Below are 6865 nucleotides of genomic sequence, written 5' to 3' on the forward strand. Positions count from 1 at the left end.
CCAGAAAGGACGTATTTGATGGAGAACAATTCCAGAAGATTGTCCTCCACCAGCCTCTCGTGGGGAAGCTTCTCCAGCACAGTCCTACGGTCAGCAGTCCACGGCAACACTTACCCCGTCTCCCCGAGACGAGCTGCATGAGTCCGAAGGTATCCCAAGGCTACAACAGTTTGACCTTCCCCCTCATCCCCGGAGAATGCCGGCTGGATCTGTACCAATGCAAAGAGTCCCAAGTCCTCCTCTGACACAGTCTAACCCGAGTCTTCATACAGAGGGAGGGGAGACGCCGCGGCACGGACATAGACGAAACCTCAGCCAAAATCCCACAATCAGCTCAGAGCATGTCAATTACCACAACCCAGTCACTTAGGCTGGTTTCACATTTGCGTTTTTTAGCGCTGGAAAAAAACGCTAACCTGCGCATGCGTTTTTTCCCCTATATTTAACATGGGTGCGCATACCTGCGCGCTTGTAAGCGCATGTATGCGATTTTCATGCGCTGCGTTTTTTTGGGGTGTGCGTTTGGATTTTCCAGACGCAGCATGTTGCATTTTTTGGCCCTGCAAAAAAGCGCATGCGCACATATGCGCACGTTTTGCGCTAAAAATGGCCATTATAGCCTATGGATGCGCATATGTGCGCACTGGCATGCTCATGTATGCGTTTTTTTGCATATGCGTTTTTTTTTTTAACCATGGAATTTAGGGGTTTGGGTTAGAGTTAGGGTTAGTTAAGGGGGTTTAGGGTTAGGGTCAGGGTTGGGGTTTGGGTCAGGGTTAGGGTTAAGTATGGTTTGGTTAAGGGTTAGGGTCAGGGTTAGGGTCAGGATTAGGGTTAAGTATGGTTTGGTTAAGGGTTAGGGTCAGGGTTAGGGTTAGGGTCAGGGTTAGGGTTAAGTATGGTTTTGTTAAGGGTCAGGGTTAGGGTCAGGATTAGGGTTAAGTATGGTTTGGTTAAGGGTTAGGGTCAGGGTTAGGGTTAGGGTCAGGGTTAGGGTCAGGGTTAGGGTTAAGTATGGTTTTGTTAAGGGTTAGGGTCAGGGTTAGGGTCAGGATTAGGGTTAAGTATGGTTGGGTTAGGGTCAGGGTTAGGGTCAGGGTTAGGGTCAGGGTTAGGGTTAGGGTTAGTTAGGGTTTAGGGTTTGGGTTAGGGTTAAGTATGATTTGGTTAAGGGTTAGGGTTAGGGTCAGGGTTAGGGTTAGGGTCAGGGTTAGGGTTAGTAAAGTCATGGTTTGGGTTAGTGTGAGGGGCCACCCTTATGTTGGAAAAAACCGCAAACGCGGTAAAAACGCACTAAAAACGCATACAAACGCATAAAAACGCTGCGTTTTTTTCATGCATGCTCATAAAAATGCTTGAAAAAAACGCAGCAGTTGTATGCTTTTGTATGCGTTTTTTCAATGCGTTTTTTTGCGGGAAAAACGCGCTGCAAAAAAAAGCAAGTGTGAAACTAGCCTAAACCTGACAAAATGACTTCCTGAAACGTACAAGAAGTAACAGGATCAGACTCGGGAGGAGGAGAAGGAAAACTGGATGCTGAAGGGCAAAAGCACTCTACCTCAAACGTCTACCTTATAGTGTATCCCTACGGTGGTTCAATGGGCACATGGCCCCGCAGAATTGAAGACACAGATGAATGACCTGATTGGACTCAACTCACACCTTAACAGCCAAATTCCCAGCAGCTGTTTGGCCTCCGACAAATTCAACATCAGACAAGCGGGAAAAGTTCCCCCACGCCATCTGGCCTGAAGACTTCCCAGTAAGGAACCGGTTGGCGAAGACTACTGCAAAGAAGCTACTCAAAAATAGTGTGCAGATATGGGGGTTCCAGAAGCGATAGCAAGTGATCAGGGACCCACATTCACAGAAAACCTGACACAAGAGATCTGATCAGCAGTAGGGTCAGACTTAGGCCTACACACACTTCCCACCATCCCGCACCATAGACTAAGTGGGACACTTAAGAGCAGCATGCTAAAAAATATTGCCAAGAGACAGACAAACCCTGGCATTAGACACTCCCCTAGGCGCAGAAAAAGCTGTCACCAATATGAAACTTTATTTGGGTCTAACCCCCAGGTTAGGGGTATTCTTTACTTAGCAGTTAACTATGCAAAATGATACTTTGTCTGCATGTGTAATTGAATTTATCAAGAATCTTGCTAATGTCCAATCTCGAGTTTTTCCTTCATTGCCAGGTCCAGATTCGGTGCCTGGTATGCATGCCCTGAAGTCAGGAGACTGAGTGTGGGTGGAAAAAGTCCGTAAAGAGAAGCACTCGATCCCAGATCCGATGGCCCTTCTCCAAGTGCTGACGCCACCAACCTGGAAGGAAAACCCCCACTTGTATCCACGCACCGCATTTCAGGAAAAAGCCCTCATACCAGAAGATACACCTGAGCTGGAATGATGCTGTGGATGACCTACCTGACTGAATAAATCACCTACCTGATAGAGAATACACATGCACTGACTGCATAGACTGCTAACTAAGAGACTGTGATTACATTGCACCAAACCCCCGTTAGGGACAGATCTCCTGACCGCCCATTTGTGAAAAGTCTGTACAGAGGAGGATGTATGCGCTAGGCGTACGTCAGTCCACTGGCAGCATAAAAGAGTTGCAGCGCTTTGGCCCAGGAACAGGATTTTATGACAAGTGATATCTAAGGGGGATTGTTATGGAACTATATATGTATATGTATTTCATCTAGATCTCACTTGCCTGCTATAGGTTATATGCTATATCTAATATATAAAGTTCAATAGCAGCTGCTTCCTCAAGAGCCAATGAACTTTCTGAGGAGAGGGAAGCAAGGCTTGCAGACAAGAGAAGAGCTGCTTCCTCAAGAGCCAATGAACTTTCTGAGGAGAGGGAAGAGAGGCTTGCAGACAAGAGAAGAGCTGCTTCCTCAAGGGCCAATGAACTTTCCGAGGAGAGGGAAGAGAGGCTTGCAGACAAGAGAAGAAGAGCTGCTTCTTCAAGGGCCAAAGAACTTTCTGAGGAGAGGGAAGAGAGGCTTGCAAACAAGAGAATAAGAGCTGCTTCCTCAAGGGCCAGTGAACTTTCTGAGGAGAGGGAAGCGAGGCATGCAGACAAGAGAACAAGAGCTGCTTCCTCAAGGGCCAATGAACTTTCTGAGGAGAGGGAAGCGAGGCTTGCAGACATGAACACAAGAGCTGCTTCCTCAAGGGGCCAATGAACTTTCTGAGGAGAGGGAAGCGATGCTTACAGACGAGAAGAGCTGCTTCCTCAAGGGCCAATGAACTTTCTGAGGAGAGGGAAGCGAGGCTTGCAGACATGAAAACAAGAGCTGCTTCCTCAAGGGCCAATGAACTTTCTGAGGAGAGGGAAGTGAGGCTTGCAGACAAGAGAACAAGAGCTGCTTCCTCAAGGGCCAGTGAACTTTCTGAGAAGAGGGAAGTGAGGCTTGCAGACATGAAAACAAGAGCTGCTTCCTCAAGGGCCAATTAACTTTCTGAGGAGAGGGAAGCGAGGCTTGCAGACATGAAAACAAGAGCTGCTTCCTCAAGGGCCAGTGAACTTTCTGAGGAGAGGGAAGCGAGGCTTGCAGACATGACAACAAGAGCTACTTCCTCAAGGGCCAGTGAACTTTCTGAGGAGAGGGAAGCGAGGCTTGCAGACATGAAAACAAGAGCTGCTTCCTCAAGGGCCAGTGAACAATCTGAGGAGAGGGAAGCGAGGCTTGCAGACATGAAAACAAGAGCTGCTTCCTCAAGGGCCAGTGAACTTTCTGAGGAGAGGGAAGCGAGGCTTGCAGACATGGAAACAAGAGCTGCTTCCTCAAGGGCCAATGAACTTTCTGAGGAGAGGGAAGCGAGGCTTGCAGACATGAAAACAAGAGCTGCTTCCTCAAGGGCCAATGAACTTTCTGAGGAGAGGGAAGCGAGGCTTGCAGACATGAAAACATGAGCTGCTTCCTCAAGGGCCAATGAACTTTCTGAGGAGAGGGAAGCGAGGCTTGCAGACATGAAAACAAGAGCTGCTTCCTCAAGGGCCAATGAACTTTCTGAGGAGAGGGAAGCGAGGCTTGCAGACATGAAAACATGAGCTGCTTCCTCAAGGGCCAATGAACTTTCTGAGGAGAGGGAAGCGAGGCTTGCAGATAAGAGAAGAGCTGCTTCCTTAAGGGCCAATGAGTCATCTCAGCAGAAAGAAGGCCTACTTGCCACTAAGAGAATTGCTATTTCTTCCACCAGGGCACAGGAAATGGTTAGAGATTTGAAACATGCTGCCTTTTGTTACCAGTCACACATAAACTATCAGGATAATCCTACAGTTCAGATAGGAAAAATGGATGTGGTCTGCATGTACTGCAGTGCCCTGAAATGGAAAGATGAACCGCCAGGTTTATGCTGTGCAAATGGCAAGATAAAACTTCCACCTCTCCTGTCACCACCAGATCCCCTAAAGTCTCTGATGACCGGTACCAGTACAATATCAAAGCATTTCTTGGACAACATCAGGAAGTACAACTCCTGCTTCCAAATGACATCATTTGGTGCAACAAAAGAAATGTTTACAACAGGATTTATGCTGACATTTAAAGTTCAAGGACCGTTTTACCACTCAATTGGCTCACTGCTTCCATTACAAGAAGAACCTCAATTTCTTCAACCCTTCTTCATGGGAAATGCAGAAGCAGAGGCTCAGCGGAGATGCTCTTTAATTCCTAACACTCGCCTTGATATTGTCACTATTTTGCAGCAGTTCCTTCACTCCAACAATCCATATGTTCAACTTTTCAAGACTGCACTTGAATGCATGCCAAATGACGATTACAAGGTTGTCATTCGAGCTGACAAAACACCACAAGGTGAACATCAGCGACGTTTCAATGCTCCCACATTTGATGAGGTTGCCATCTTGATTGTAGGTAATGATTTGCAAAGCCGTGACATTGTGCTTCAGAAAAGGAACAATAGTTTGCAACGAGTAGCAGAAACTCACAGGTCCTATGATGCACTGCAATATCCAATCATCTTTTGGCAGGGACAGGATGGCTATCACTTTGGAATACCTCAGACAGACCCTACAACAGGCAACCCTTCAGGAAAAAAAGTGTCTGCCAAGGACTTCTATGCAAATAGCATCATGACAAGATTTGCGGAGGAAAATCACATCTTAAAATGCAAACACCTCTTTCACCAATTTATTGTTGACATGTATGCAAAGATTGAGAGTGAACGTCTATTATATATCTGACTAAATCAAAAGAAGCTCAGGGCAGAAGAATATATTCACCTTAGAGATGCTGTTGCAAATGATGCTGATCCAAAAGAGTTGGGGAAAATGGTTATTCTTCCATCAACTGTCTCTGGAAGCCCACGACATGCATGAATACACACAGGATGCAATGACTTATGTGAGAAGGTATGGCCGTCCAGATCTTTTCATCACCTTTACTTGCAATCCTGCCTGGGAGGAAATTGGAGGGCACCTGTTGCCGGGCCAAAAAACAGTGAATCGCCATAACCTTATTGCTCGGGTTTTCAAACAGAAACTTTAAAAAATGACTAATCTCATCACAAAATCACATTTATGGTGAGACGCAGTGCTGGATGTATTCAGTTGAATGGCAAAAAAGAGGCCTTCCTCATGCCCACATCTTGATCTGGCTGAAGCAAAAAATATAGCCTTCTGAAATTGATAATATCATCAGTGCCGAATTGCCAGACCTTCAGACTGACCCATTGCTGTTTGACATCATCACAAAAAACATGATCCATGGTCCATGTGGGAGTCTCAACAAAAATTCTCCCTGTATGATTGATGACAGGTGTTCAAAGCATTACCCACGATCCCTGGTCCAAGAAACCAAACAGGACAAGATGGATGTCCAGTCTACCGAAGAAGAAAGCCAGGGGATGGTGGTTTCACAGCAAAGCTCAAAATGCGTGTTGGATCATCAGTGCAAGAGATAGAAATTGACAACAGGTGAGTAGTGCCTTACAACCCTTTGCTGTCAAAAATCTTCCAGGCCCACATAAATGTCGAATATTGCCACTCTGTTAAATCAATCATGTATATCTGTAAATATGTCCACAAAGGAAGTGATCAAGCAGTTTTTGAACTGCAGAAAAATAGACTTATTATTGATGAAGTGGAGGCATTTCAGATGGGCAGGTACATAAGCAGTAATGAAGCTGTTTGGAGAATACTAGGATTCTCCATTCATGAGCGCTACCCACCAGTTGTGCATCTGAGTGTGCACTTGGAAAATGGACAGAGAATTTACTTTAACCCAGCAAACTTACAGCAGCAGCTCCTAACACCACCTAAGACCACCCTCTTGGCATTTTTTGAGCTGTGTCAACAAGACCCTTTTGCAAAAACAATTCTCTAGTGTGATTTACCAAAGTACTACACTTGTAATGCCTCCAGAAAAACACTGGAACGGAGGAAATGGGGGCTTGATATTGAAGGCTATCCAGGGGTGAAAGCAACTGATACTCTTGGTCGCGTCTATACTGTTCATCCGTCAAATGCAGAGTGCTTCTACCTGTGGATGTTACTTCATGTTGTCAAAGGCCCTACATCATTTTCTGACCTGAAGACCATCGGAGGCCATGTGTGTGTGTGAAACATTCAGGGAAGCTTGCCAAAGAAAATGACTTCTGGAAAATGATGGACACTGGGACATGACCCTCAGTGAAGCAGCAGCCACACAAACCCCAAAGCGACTAAGACACCTCTTTGCTATTATTCTAACAACCTGTAGCATTTCAAATCCTCTTGAGATTTGGACAAAGTACAAAAATGATCTCAGTGAGGACATCCTCATGCAGATTAGAAGGGAAAATCTACAGCAACTCATCAACTTCACTGAGGAAATGTTCA

General features: G+C 45.9%; 1 pseudogene; it reads left to right on the forward strand.

The window, feature by feature from the left end:
• Positions 1–5357: 5357 nt before the first annotated feature.
• LOC141092869 (uncharacterized) lies at positions 5358–6371 on the forward strand (annotated as a pseudogene).
• Positions 6372–6865: the final 494 nt, after the last annotated feature.

This window comes from Dendrobates tinctorius, unplaced genomic scaffold (genome assembly GCF_039654945.1).
Source record: "Dendrobates tinctorius isolate UK_male_01 unplaced genomic scaffold, ASM3965494v1 ptg000062l, whole genome shotgun sequence".
NCBI classification, from domain to species: domain Eukaryota; kingdom Metazoa; phylum Chordata; class Amphibia; order Anura; family Dendrobatidae; genus Dendrobates; species Dendrobates tinctorius.